Here is a 15192-nt window from a genome sequence, read left to right on the forward strand (position 1 = left end):
GTGTATGTCTTTGGCAAGAACCTCCATGTTGGTTCTTAGATAGTCTGAGGTGGACTGAGGCTGCAAAGTTGTAGGCATGAAGTGGCTCATTATCATTTTGCCTTCACTCACATCGAAAGCAGACATGAGTCTCTGCTGGTTGCTAGGAGCTAGGTTCAACAAGTGATCGTACAACTGCACTTTTATTGGATCACTCCTCCTCTTGATGTCAATGAATTGCTGTTTTATACTTGACTGCCCTTTTCTAGTTTGACCGGAGGAGCTGACCTCTCCTCCCATAGTCATGTCATGTCCTCGCTGAGATGAGCTGGCCGAAAGTTCTCCACTGGGTGGGCCCATGCCCATGGCTTGCCTTACCGCTATGTCCTCCTCTTGGGAGTCATTCAGTCTTTGTCTCTTCTCTCCTCTGATGAATGATGAGGTGTGGGGGGTCTCTCTCTCCCTTTTCCTTGTCACATCCTCCTTCTGTGGTGTTTGGAGGACTGAGGTGTCTACATTGGTGTCTGTCCTGGGAGGCACCTCTGTTTGGGGCTGCTGCTCAGTGTTACTAGGTTGATCTGTCCCCTTTTCCTGCTGCAAGGGCTGTTCACTGGACTGTGCTTTTTCTTGTTGCTGCCCCAGTTCTTGCTGTTCCATTTCTTCTTGCTGCTGCAGCAAGGTGTCAACTTGTTCCTCTGTCAATATAGGTGGCTGTTCCACCTGTTTACCTTTGTCTTTGCTTGCTGCCTGGGATGTCTTCTCAGTGGTTTGCTGCTGTGCTGCTGAAGATCTAGCAGCTGTTCCGATTTTCCTTCTGTAGGAGAGGGGCACCTGTCCACAAGTTTCCAAGTCAGCTTCTTTTTGCACATTCCTAGCTTCTTTCTCAAGTAGTTCTACCTCAGTGACTTGTTCTACTAGTGTACCCTCTTCCCAATCTAGTGCATTGGCATACTGTTCAATTTCAGGTTGTCTTTTATGTGCATAGTTGCCCAATTTGTATCTAATTCTCCTGAGGGAGATAGAATGATTGGGGTCATAAGGAATCCATTCAAAACTGGTCTGCAATCTGAGGCCTTCCAGGATGCTGTGTGCCTCTTTCCACCCTTCCTCTTTCTTGTTATACAGGAAGGAACCTAGCTGACTTCTTACCTTCAATTGTGACTTCTTGTTTCTACTCTGAAAGTGAAGGTAATCTGAGTTCCCAAACTGCCTGAAATATTCTAAGGAAAAAAGCCTCATGGGGACATATCTTGGCAACCTAAATGGGTTCAATTCACAGCCATATATCCTAAGGACTGTGTGGTTCTGGTAGAAGTACCAGTTGCCAATATTGTAAGATTTGTTCAAATGTAGAATCCTCCTCATTTCATCGGTTAATCTAGGAGGAGGAGTACCTTGCAGAACTGTTAGGGCCGGATGAACAAATAAATCAATAAACTCACAGTATGTATAGGGTGATACTGAGGTAGAATGAAAAACAGAGGTCCAGAAAACAACTGATCTTGGGATCCCTTGGGCATTGAGTGGCCTCAAAGGAACTGAGAAGGTAGCTGGCTGATAGAAAAGGAATAAATGATATATATAGGAGGAGTACCTGAACAGTCTCTCCCTTTTCAAATTCATGAACTGATCATGGATTTTCTCTGCTATGTAAGTTGCATAATCATACTGCACAGCTGGAGGCTTACCAGGGGCAAATATGGACAGCATTACCATTATGCTTTCATCTACATCTTCCAGCCCCCTGAATCCTAGGACATAGCCAATTAGATCCACCAACATTCTGCCCAACTCATTCAGACAATGGTACCCAATAGGAGGGGTTCTGACTGTTTCAGAGCCTGGTGTGACAAACAGTTGGTTGATTTTGACAATCTGGTCACTGGACAGCTTGATCCATGTGTTAATCAGATTCTGCATGGACAGAGGGGTCAATTTCTTGGCTGTATTGAAGCACAGCATCTGGTTTATGCTCTCTGGGGTGATCTGGAACAGGACTAGGCCTGTGGGGCTCATGACTGCTCTTTGGCTGGGGTCATAGCATTCCTGGCAGCTATAAATAAGCTCTGGCATTGGATTGACTTGGGGAAGGTTGTATATGGGCAAATTTGACTCCCAAATCCCCAAGATATCTGCCCCACTGAGGTGCTGGGCTCTTAATTCATTTAGCATTATCACATTGTACTTGGTTCCCATGGGGAACCAATCCAGCATTTGGTAGTCCATGTCCCCCAGGGCTTTCCATGCTAATTCCTGGTGAGGGGCATTGATGGGCTTAATATTCAGTGCAATAGGGGTCTCCATAGCTCTTCAAGTTGCAAGAATTTGTAGGTAGACAGGTGGAATGGCAAAAACACAGTCTGGAGGCAGTCCTCTGTAGAAACAGATGAGGTTTTGAGTGTTCAAGGGGAATTCTCTCAATAGCAATTGAAATACTACTGGAGTCTAGTGATAGAACCTCTCTGTGGTGTAACTGAACTCTCTAACAGGGTGAATTATGTCTATTAGCAATTCTGCCGGGAAAACGCAGAATTACAGAGGTTTAATGGGAATTGCAGGTTTCTAGGGCTCTGCAGGTACTTCTTGGCCCTCACAATGACAATGGTGGATGAATGGAGGGAAATGAACGGTGTAAATATCGTTTTTATGGTTCTGTTATCCCTCTGAGCCAATTTAAGCTTAATGAAGGTCGTATGGAGGGCGAAATGGTCTAAATACCTGTAATTCGACGAGCGGAGGTTGAGGCAAAGGTGCACAGTCGCTTTTTGAGGAGGTCGCCCGGGCTAATCGACTGGTTGGCGAAAATTTGAGTTCAAACGGTCATGCAGAGCGTTCAGCAGAAATCACAGTAAAATGGTAAAAACACGGGTAAAATTGGTAAATATGGGTTATTTTACCAGTTTGGCGCTTTTTCCTGCTGACGTCAGCATGACGTCATTGGTGGGTCAGGGTGAGGTGACGTCAGCTGACGTCATCGGGCGACGTGGCAGTGGGTGATTGGTCAAGGGGGCGGCGAGGTGGCAGCCCAGTCAGCAGTGAGGTGGACCAATAAGAGATGCAGGTACGAGCAGGCAATGACGTGGCGGCGAGTCAGCGGCGGGTAGGTGGCGGTCAAACGGCAGCGGTCACGGTTAAGGCCTTAACCGCCGCAGTTTCTCGGGGCGGTTTAGGTACGGCGCTGAGGATGTCAGAGCGGGCTCCGAGATGGTTCAACGTCTGACGCGTGGAGGAGGCGTGACAAGGCGCAACGTCACTTTCCCGGAAGTTAACGTGCAGCCACAGGAAGCGCTCCGATATTGCTGTGGGCCGTCGGATCTGATGGGCTTGATCCGACGGCTGGCGGAGGGGAAACATGCGCCTTTAATACTGCGGGCGGAAAAATCAAACTTTATGGGTTTTATGTGGGTTTTTGCAAATGTTTTGATTAACCAACCATGCGGTAGGATTGGGAAACATGCCAGAGGCGGGTATTAACCTTTGCAAAGGTTTTATAGGCAAAATGGGTTTGGAAAGGGGGTTTTAGCAATGCAGCGGTGATTTGAGGGCAAATTGACTTGCAGCAAAGGGGAAATAGGGTGGAATAGGTTCACCAAAGTGGCCAGATGCCATTTGGTCCCTTTTGAAAGATACACGGCTATTATGCCTAGGGGAGGGAATATACATAAGATTTGGGGTTTTATACACCTTAGTGTTAATAATATTAGGGGTGGGGTAAGATAAGGGAGGTTATATAGTAGAATTAGGAGTTAATGTGAATGAAGGAGGGGAATTTAGAAAGGGGGTGTTAGTGATGGAGTAGAGAGGGAAAGAGAAGAAGTTAGTGATGCTCTTTGCTGTAATTTCATGGAATTCACCACTTTGTGTGCTGATAGATTAATTGCCTTGGCAAGAGACCTATTGATACTTGTGTAATGGTGATCATATTCTTTCTGCAACCACAACTGCCTACCCAACTATTTTCCTAACATTTTTTGTTTCTTCTTGGAGGGGCACTTGGACTTGCAACCCTCAATTGCCTTTTCTTTTCTTTGGCTTTTTCCTTTTTTCTCTATCTACTTCTACCCTTATGTCTTCCAAGGTCCCAGATTAAACTTTTGGGAACCTTTGCTTCTCTACCTGAACTACTTGTCTGCCAAGATTAAGCTGTTTGGACAGACCTCTTCTCTATTCTACAACACAAAATTGAAACATGGCATGATCCAGATTAAACTGTTGAATCATCCACAAAATTTGAAATAAGGTCCTCAATACTTGAAACACTTTACCCAGCTCTTGCTTTCTAGGAAATATGGGATCTTTGGGATACCAAAGCAGAGCATATTTGGCTTTTCTCTTGCTAATCATGAAATATGAAACCTATTACTATAGGTATCCAACAGTAACAACATCCACGAAATTTCTATATTCAAAAGGATCTCGTTCTTGAAATTCAGCACTACAGGCCTCAGTGTGCTTAGGGCACCCTACTAGCGCTTGACTTTTCATCTATGCATGCAAATTGAGAAAAATCCTCACAATCCTCTTTCTATAAGTGGCTAACTGTTCCCTGACCCCCAGGATGCTCAGGAACAACTTAAACTCATGCCTTAGTTCAAAAACCATTCATGGTTCTGCTCTGACCCATAATACTGCCCTTTCTTCATTAGTCTCAGCTAATTCCATGGCCAGATGCCATTCGATTTGGTTTCTCATAAACGAAAGGAAATCCCGTAACTGCAAGTCTCCCATATAGGAGAAGACACTTTCCACCATATTTATGCTGACATACTCACACATTATGCTATGCAAAACTATCTCACAAAGTAAGCTATGTTCATCAAAATCGCAAGTACGAAATTTTTAAGAAAAGTATAGGTAGAAGAACCCAAATAAGGTTTTTTCTTAAAGACTGATTTTAAAGGAAATAAATAATAATGTTCCTAGAGGAACATTGGATATGATGGGGAAGGCCACCTGTATCTTTGCAGGTTCAAGGCAAGCTCATAGAGATTTGTCTTGTCATTTTTCAGATCTAGAACCTGTCGTTGTAACAACACCAGTTGTTCATCCTTTTTCTTCCTGGTTTCCTTATGTCTCCATGCTTCCCATTCTCTCTCCTCTTCCTTTAACCATTTCTCCCTGAGTGAATCCATAATCCTTTTGTGTGCCTTGAGTGAGATCACTACCTCTTGTAGAGAGAATGTCTGTTGCTTCCATTTTTGTAACTCTGGTAACAACAACATTCTTTTAGAACACCATCCTTCATCAGGATCTGGTGTTCTCCCACATGCACTAACAATCGAGGGTTTAACAACCTCCCGAGGGTGAAACTCCTCCATTTCAGCTGCTGGTTCTTGTGTAACAACAACGTCATCAATGAAATTTTGTGTAACAGCTTCCTTCTCTCCCTGATTAGCTTCCACTTCCACTGCTAGTTCTTGTGTAATAGTCGTGTCATCCATAGGTTTTTGTGTACCATTTTCCCCTTGGTAAGCTTATGTTTTCACTACTGGTGCTTTTGTAACAGCAGTGTCAACCACAGGTTCATGGATATCAACTTCTTCTTCTTTCCCTTGGTTGGCTTCTGTCTCCATTGCTAGTTCTTGTGTAACAATAGTGTTAACCAAGGGTTCCCGTGTATTAGCTACCAAATTAATTTTTGTGGACTCCTCCATCTCAGCTATTGGTTCTCGTGTAACAACAACATCTTCAATGGGTTTTTGTGTGTCAGATTCCCAGGATTTGATTTGTGTTTCCCTCGATATGGTGTCCACTGCACAGGCTCTCTGCCCCGCTGCCACTAGCTTCTTAGCACAGGTCGTGCACACAACACCCGAGACACTCCTTTCTCGACCCTATCTACAGCCTTAGCCAAAGTGTCTAACCTCGGGGCCCTTGCCTCTACCTTCTCCTCTACTAACTGCTTCCTTAGTTTTTTATTCTCTTTTTCTAAATTTTCAATTTTTAACAGCAAGGATTGAGTTTTGTTCTTACTAGGTGACGAAGGTTCCTCCTACTGAGCCTGCTCTTCATCCTTCTGATTTGTTGCCTCCTTGTCTTTGTTAGACATGGATGGGGACTCTGGGTGCCGACTAACCCTTATTCTCTACTTTGGCTACCTATCACCCATTGGCTTGTCAACTGGCCTCTTTCTAACCCTTACTTTCAAGGGCTGGGGCTACTGCTTGGTTTCCGCCGGAGCTTCCTTAGACGTCCCAGTTTGTTTCTTGTGAGTAGTTCTGGCCTTCTTCCTCATGAATTCCTCCCAACTCCTACCCTGGTGACTTAGGGTGTCCAACACAATAAGATTAATGAGGCCATGGTTTGTGATGCATGTCTCTGGATGGGCAGCTATTTCCACGACCGCAGCCATATGCTTGATGTTTTCCAGTAAAACGTAGGGAAGATTTATCAGGCGTCAATGCTGAAGGTGGTTTAGCAATGGAAATTCATAATTGACTATGATTTTTCCCTTCCCTCACATGTGATATACTTGATGAGGTAAAGGGCGACATCGTCCCATGGTTGGGGAAGTGACAACCTATCAATCCCCCTTCCTTTCTTCACCAAATATTCCTCCCCTTGGAGAAAATTGTAGGTTTTAACCCTGTACAGAAATTACCTGCATACGAATTCTTAAACAAAGAAAATAAACAATGCGAGAGCATAACCCATAAAACACATACGCACAGAGATTTTTTCCCTGGATCCCAAAACCGGGACTACCAGCTTGATTTTTCATTATGTTCCTTTCAATGTTACAATACATATTTATACATGCCGAAGCATCCAATACCATGGACCGAAAAACCATCGCGTCCAATACCATGTGCCAAAATCATGCACAAAACCATAGGTAGGTTCGCCCAACCTAATATAGGGTCCAAAAAAAATTTTCCCGGGGCGCTGCCCCGGACCCCGTAGAGGGGGGCTACCTGTCCCGCTCAAACCCCCCGGACAGGGGGGGCTGCCGCCCCCCCTGTGACCCCCCGCTGCGCAATCGGCGCAACGAAGGGGGGCTATCGCCCCCCTCTAACCCCCTGTTTAACTACGTAGGTTAGTCGTGGAAAGAATATAACACAACCCAACAATCTCCCACTTGTTGTTTTCTTTCCACAGGGGGCCACAGGAGAGCTTAGTCATTTTTCCAACCCTGAAACACCCATTGTTTCTCTACACCAAGAGAACTTCTCAGAGCTCACAGATTTTGTCAATGCATCTGCAGTATTCTTCAAAGTGTCCACCTTTACCAGCAACACCTTTTTGTCTTCTATCATATCCCTCACAAAGTGATACTGAACATCAATGTGCTTTGTCTTTGAATGATAAGCAGGGTTCTTTGCCAAGAAAATTGCACTTTGGCTGTCACAATCTATTCTTATAGCTCCCTGTACTAACCCCATACTTGAACACAATCTCTGCAACCAAACTGCTTCCTTGCTTGCATGAGTGGCTGCCATGTATTCTGCCTCTGTAGTTGATAGTGCCACTACAGATTGTTTCTTACTCATCCAACTGACTGCACCTCCAAATAGGTTAAACACATACCCACTTGTAGATCTTCTCTGATCTAGATCTCCAGCCCAGTCTACATCAACAAAACCATGAATATCCAACACTCTGTCCAATCCTGGTCTTCCTTGGTAGCACAAACCATAATCACTAGTGCCACGCAAATACCTGAAAACCCGCTTCACTGCTGTCCAGTGCTCCTTCCCAGGTTTTGACATAAACCTGCTCAATGCTCCCACTGCATGTGAAATGTCTGGTCTAGTACAGACCATTGCATACATCAGGCTACCGACTGCACTTGCATATGGAACACGGGACATGTCCTCTTCCTCTTCTTGTGTCTTGGGACACTGTTCAACAGATAACCTCAGACCTACAGGAATAGGAACCTTCACCGGTTTACTATCCTGCATATTAAACCTCTGCAGTATTGTCTCGACATACTTCCTCTGGTTTAACCAGAGCTTCCTCTTTGCCCGATCTCTTTTAATTTCCATGCCCAAAATATAGTTTGCAGCACCTGTCAAATTTGGAGGACAATTGGGTCTTCAAATCCTGGATAATTTCTTTGTCATTTCCAACCAGCAACATATCATCCACATACAAGACCAGATAAATAACACGATCACCAATTAATTTAAAATACACACAATGATCTGCTTTTCTTCTGGTGAAGCCAAGTCCCCGTATAAATGTATCGAATTTCTGATACCACATCCTTGGTGACTGTTTTAACCCATACAGAGACTTCTTTAACTTGCATACCAGTTCTTTCTTACCCTTCACTGCAAAGCCTTCAGGTTGCCTCATGTAGATTTCCTCTTCCAAATCCCTGTGAAGAAATGCTGTCTTCACATCCATCTGTTCTACCTCAAAATCAAAAGCAGCATCAATAGATAAAAGTAATCTAATAGAAGCTACCTTGGCAACAGGAGAAAAAATATCACCAAAATCAATTCCCGGCACCTGGGAATAACCTTTTGCTACCAACCGAGCTTTGTATTTCTCCACCTTTCCTTATGCATTAGTCTTCTTCTTGAACACCCATTTGCTGCCAATGGGTTTCCTTCTAGTCGGCAACTCTACCAGATCCCAAGCCTCATTTTTGTGCAAAGATGCCATTTCATCAACCATGGCCTCTTTCCAGAGTTTTCCATCCTCTGAATCCACTGCTTCCTTCACAGTTCTGGGATCATCATCAGTAACAGACAAAGCAAAATTTGAACTGAAAGCAGATGGACTATACCTTTCTGGCTGCCTTCTTTCTCGACCTGATCTTCTCACAGCCGGAGTTAGTGGCTCTTCATCTTCTGATTCCTCCTCTGCTGCAGAGTCTGATTCTTCCTCCTTTGGATCAAACTCTATCTTCTCAGGTTCCTTTGGTTGGACTTCATGTTGAATAACATCTTTTACCTCTCTGAACACCACATCTCGGCTGTACACAACCTTCCGTGTGACTGGGTTCCAAAGCTTATAACCCTTTAAACCATCCTTATACCCAATAAAGATGCACTTTTCAGATTTACTATCCAACTTGGTTCGTTTCTCCTTTGGAACATGTACATATGCATCACATCCAAATACCCTCAGATGTGAAAGAGACGGTTTCTTACCAGTCCATACTTCTTGTGGAGTCTTATCCTCCAACGCTAATGAGGGTGATCTGTTGATCAGGTAACGTGCAGTATCCACCGCCTCTGCCCAGAATTCTTGTCCTAACCCGGCACCACTGAGCATGCTTCTTGCCCTTTCCATCAACGTCTTGTTCATTCTTTCTGTGACTCCATTTTGCTGAGGTGTATATGGAGTAGTCTTCTGCCGTGCTATACCACACTTCTTACAAAATTCTTCAAATTCCTTGCTGCAAAATTCTCCACCATTATCTGTCCTCATCACCTTTATCTTCTTCTCTGTCTGATTTTCCACCAGAGCCTTAAATTCTTTAAACCTGTCAAAGACTTCAGATTTCTTCTTAAGGAAATATATCCATGTATTCCTTGAGAAGTCATCTATGAATGATACATAGTACACAGACTTACCCAGTGATGGAACCTTCACAGGTCCAAACACATCACTGTGCACAAGCTCTAATATCTGTTTCGTCCTCTTACCACGAGAGGGGAAACTCACTCGATTCTGCTTCCCATACACACAATTTTCACAGAAATCAAAATCCAGAGAGCTATCATTCATACCTTCTACCATACCTTTACCATGAAGTATTCGAAGGCCCTTCTCTCCAATATGTCCAAGCCTTTGCTGCCACAACATGGTCTTCTCTCCAGAGACCACTAGATTTTCTACTCCATTTTCAGGAACCATAGAACTATTGCACCCATCAACAACAGTGCTACCTTGCAGCTTGTACAGAGTTCCAATCCGAACTCCCCGCATCAATATCAGTGCTCCTCAAACCATCTTGCAGGTATCTTTCTCGAACACCGTCTTTACACCTGCATCATCCAACTTGCTTACAGAAATCAGATTTCTGGCCAATGCAGGAATATGTAGAACACCCGGAAGTGTTCTAACCCTTCCACCTTGCAGCTTCAACTTTACTTTTCCCCGACCAATGATTCTAGCCTTCCTATCATCTCCTAAGAAGACATCACCACCATCGTATTTCTCATACTCGCAGAACCACTCTCTATGGGGAGTGAAGTGAAAGGATGCACCTGAGTCAATCAACCATGCCTCATGATCTACATGTGTACTTGAAGAAGCCAAGTACACATCCCCACCTTCATCTGAGGTGGTTCTCGCCTCTGCAGAAGGAGCATCATCAGATCCCTTTCCTTTATCAGGAGCTTTAGATTTACAATCCCTTCTAAAGTGCCCTTCCTTTCCGCATTTCCAGCACACCACCTTTGTAGGTTTTCCTGGAGATTTAGATCTCCCTCTAGATTTAGATCTCCCACTCGATGACTTATTTTTGTTTCTGTTCTGGGACCGTCCTCGTACAGACAGGGCATCACCATTCTGGTTGTCCATATTCTTCCATCTCATCTCCTCCATCAGCAAGGCTGAGACTATTTCATCAAACTGCAAAGCAGTTGCATTGCTACCTATTGCAATAACCAGACTATCCCACGAATCTGGTAGAGAACACAATAGACTGATGCACTTATCTTCATCTGAAATTTTAATATCAACAGATAATAATTGACTTACCACAGTATTAAATGCATTCAGATGCTCTGTCACCGAGTCTCCATCTTTCATCCTCAGGTTATACAGCTTTTTCCGCAGGAACAGTTTATTCACCAGAGACTTAGATTGGTACAAAGTCCCTAACTTGACCCACAAAGCCTTTTCCGTAGCTTCCCCTGATACATTCAGTAATACTGAATCTGAGACACACAATCGTATTGTGCTCTTTGCCTTCCGATCCAATTTCTTCCATTCTTCATCGGTCACTCCCGATGGTTTAGTACCCGGATCTACTGCGATCCACTGATCTTTATCGACCAACAGATCCTCCATCTTGAGTTTCCACAACTCAAAACTCTGACCATTGAACTTCTCAATCTCGATCTTTCCACTGCTCACCATCTTCTTTCACCACCAGAATCGATCTCGCAGATCTCCCACTGAATAGGGTCTACCACAGGCCCGAGCGAAACCCCTCAGCAACAAAAGCATCCCCTTGAAGCCAAAACAGCTCCGATACCAAATGTAGGTTTTAACCCTGTACAGAAATTACCTGCATATGAATTCTTAAACAAAGAAAATAAACAATGCGAGAGCATAACCCATAAAACACATATGCACAGAGATTTTTTCCCTGGATCCCAAAACCGGGACTACCAGCTTGATTTTTCATTATGTTCCTTTCAATGTTACAATACATATTTATACATGCCGAAGCATCCAATACCATGGACCGAAAAACCATCGCGTCCAATACCATGTGCCAAAATCATGCACAAAACCATAGGTAGGTTCATTCAAGGAGGGTTCATTCACAACCCAACAAAAATCCTCCTTCAAGGAGGGTTCATTCACTTTCCTGTTAAACCACATTTTTCCTTCTATTGGTAATGTCATCACTCAGGCAATTACCCCTTCTATAACCTCTAGCTTTAATCCCCTAACCTCTGTCTGATTCCTCTCTAAATTATTCGTGAACTCCATGGAAATTCCCCCATCTGATCCTTCCAGCCTCTGGAAAAACTCAAACCATCCTACGTCTTTAAAAATTTGACATGCTTCAGGGTAGTTTTCCAAAGCCTCCATTGACCCTAGTTCATGCTGAATTGCTGCTCTACCCATCATACACAAATTCAATGTTGTTCTCCTCACTTTCCCCCCCTTTAGAAGTTCTGGAGTAGTTAGCACACTACTCATTTGTTTTAGCCTGGCAACTGTTCTTCTCCACTTGTCTAAGCACTCTAAATGGGGATGTAATGCTCCAACAGGGGGTAAATGGTAGGGTGTTGTAGGCAAGAATTTAAAATTAGGAATCATGATTCATACTGCGCAGTAATGTTTCCTTATTAATGCTAGCTTATGGGAGGTCTAATAAGAGGTATAATTCCCTTTTTTTGGCATGATCAATCATTAAGTGCCAATGATTACCAGATCATCATACTTTGGTTACAGTTTTTAAATACTCACATGTCATGCAAAGGTCATGTCACTATGTAATTCACCTCCCCTGGCTTAAATGTGACAAATGACCTCAGCCGTCAAAAGGGATATCGTGTTATATTTCCATTATCACTGAATAAAGGAAGATAATGATATTACCTTTGTATGATGTACCTGGTGTGACGTGGGGAGAAAAAGTTGGTGGCGAGGTGAGAAAACTTAATTCCAGTGGTCAAGGAAACTATTTTCCGAACCACGATGATGCATGTTGTATGTTACAATAAATAATTTACTCAAATTATTTCTAGAAGTCGTCAGTTGTTACAGAAGTAACAACCAAGACGATTGTTATGTATTATTGATTTTCAAAAAAGATAAAAAAACAAAGAAAAAAAGTCGTGTAACAACAATATTGTAGAGTATTGATTGAAATAACAAATGATGTTATAGAGTGTGTAACAGCCGCCACAGAGTGGTTTTCAACTGCTATAGAAATTTTATGGTGGTGCCCTGAAATGGTTTTCACAGCTAGATTGTTTTATTATGTATTTTTTTTTGGAAGGTGTAACAACTGCTAATAGCGGTTGGCTCTCAGCTATTACACTTATTGAAAAATTAGAATTTTGGCAGCACATGGGGGCTTTCCCCTGTTCCTGTAATATGAAGATCTGAATTCGTGACAATGTTAACAAATGAATCCCTTGAAGCGGGTTTATGATATAACTGAAGATGGTGCCCATTTACAAGCAAAGGTGTCCTCACACTGTCAAGGGTAACCAAATTTACAGTCCCTTTGTCAAAGACTACATCTACCTCATAGGGACCTAACCATCTGGTGCAAAGCTTACCCTTGAAGTCCTTGAATCTTAAGTCGTATAAGATAGCCCAATCTCCTTTATGGAACTTGTTCTTCTTGATGAAACTATCATGCCACTTAGCTCTCTACTACTGGATAATCCTTGTTTACTAGATAGTAGCTAGACATTTCTCCTCCAATTCATTGAGCTTGTTTAAACTCTGCTTTTGTGATGTAGTCAGATCCTTTAATTGCAATGTTGTTCTCAATGTCTTGATTTCAAACTCAATAGGGAATAATGGATTTTTACCATACAAAAGTTCATATGGTGAGAATCACATGGTATTCCTCCAAGTAGTCTTGTATGCCTATAGTACTTCTGGAAGTTTATCAGCTAAATTCCTTCGGTGATTGGCCATGGTATTGGTAAGAATCCCCTCAATGAATTTTTTGGTTCTTTCCACTTGGCCATTCTCGTGTGGATGATAAGGCATTGTGATTCTATGATGGATTTTGTATTTTTCAACCAACTTTTGGATCATATGGGATGTAAACTAGGGCCCTCCATCTGTGACTATCTCCCTGGGTATACCAAAATGGATAAAGATGTCTTCAAACAGGAAGTCTGAAACAACTTGCTTCATGGCTCTAGTTAGTGCTTTTTCCTCAACCCATTTTGTGACATAGTCAGTGCAGACCAAGATGTAAGTTTTTGTCTGGATTAAGGATTAATTGGTCCCACAAAATCCAAGGCCCATTTCTCAAAAGGTTCTAAGACTATTTGAGGTTGTAACGACATCTCATCTGATTGCAGTGGTTGGCCCATTATTTGTCAACTATCACATCCTTTCACGAACTTCTTAGCATCCTAAAATATTGTTGGCAATTAATACCTTGTCAAAAGGACTTTGTATCATGTTTTCTTTTCTGCGAAGTGACCTCCACAAGGTTCCTCGTGACAAGCCTTAAGGATATCAAAGATCTCATCTTCCCTAACACAACGTCTGATCTGGAAATATGGTCCAGTGTGATAGAGATTCCCGTCTATCCAGGTATAGGTAGCACTCTGTTGTATGATCTTTCTCTTCTCCTTGGAGGAAAGTTATTGTGGAAACTTCCCTGCAGCAAGATAATTGGCTTTATTTGCATACCAGGGTGAGTAAGTAGAAATAACAAAGAGATATTCATCAGGGAAAGAATCCTTAGTAGGAATGCAATTGTCATCAATATTTAACCTAGAAAGGAAATCAGCTACTACATTATCTTTTCCAAGATTATCGACAATTGTGATATCAAATTCCCGTAACAACAATAACCAACATGTAATTCTACCATTGGTAATTGGCTTATTCATTAAAAAATGAATCACAGAGTGGCCATTATGTACAAATACTTGATACCTGGTGATATAATGTCGAAATTTATTGATGGCATGCACTACTGCTAAGAATTCCTTCTTGGTCACTGTGTAATTGAGCTCAAGCAGAGTCAAATTCTTTCTTATGTAATAAATAGCATAAGGTTTCCTACCCTCTAGTTGGCCCAAAACAACACCTACAACAATATCAGATGCATCTATAGCTATATGAAACGACAGTTCCCAATTAGGTCCACGTAAGACCGAAGCTGCTGATACACAACATTTCAGCTTCAAAAAGGCATGCTCACACTTTCCTATCCACAAAAAGTTGACATATTTCATGAGAAAAGAAAATAATGGTGATGCGATTTTTGAAAAAATTCTATAAATCTTCTATAGTAACCTACATGCCCCAAGAATCTACATACCTCTTTTTGCCTCTTGGGAGTTGGAATTTTCAGAATTACCTCTATTTTAGGAGGGTCTACCTGATCCCGTTAGCAGAAATGTAGTGTTATAACACGATCCCTTCAGTCATCATCATGTGACATTTTTCAGTGATCAAAGCAACATTAGTTTGTACACAACATTCCAACACTTTTTCTAAATTAGCTAATTCTATTTCAAAAGCATCACCATAAGGTGTAAAATTATCCATGAATATTTCAAGGCAGTCCTTCAACAAATTAGAAACAATTCCAAGTATTTCCTTTTGAAAAGTTTTTGGCACATTGCAGAGTCCAAAAGGGAGTACTCTGTATGGGAAAGTTCCCCAAGGGCAAGTAAAGGTTGTTCTATCTTGATCCTCCTCAAGGCAATCTGTATCTGGTTGTAGCCACTAAAACCATCTAGAAATGAAAAAAGTTTTTTCCAGAAAGGGTGTCAAGGACCTGATCTATAAATGGTAAAGGAAACTGGTCCCTTTGAGTGGCCTTATTGAGTTCTCTATAATCCACACAGAATCTCCACTTGCCAT

The sequence above is a fragment of the Pinus tabuliformis genome, chromosome 9 (assembly GCF_031772625.1).
Source record: "Pinus tabuliformis cultivar Carrire ecotype Pingquan chromosome 9, CPIR1, whole genome shotgun sequence".
NCBI classification, from domain to species: Eukaryota; Viridiplantae; Streptophyta; class Pinopsida; order Pinales; family Pinaceae; genus Pinus; species Pinus tabuliformis.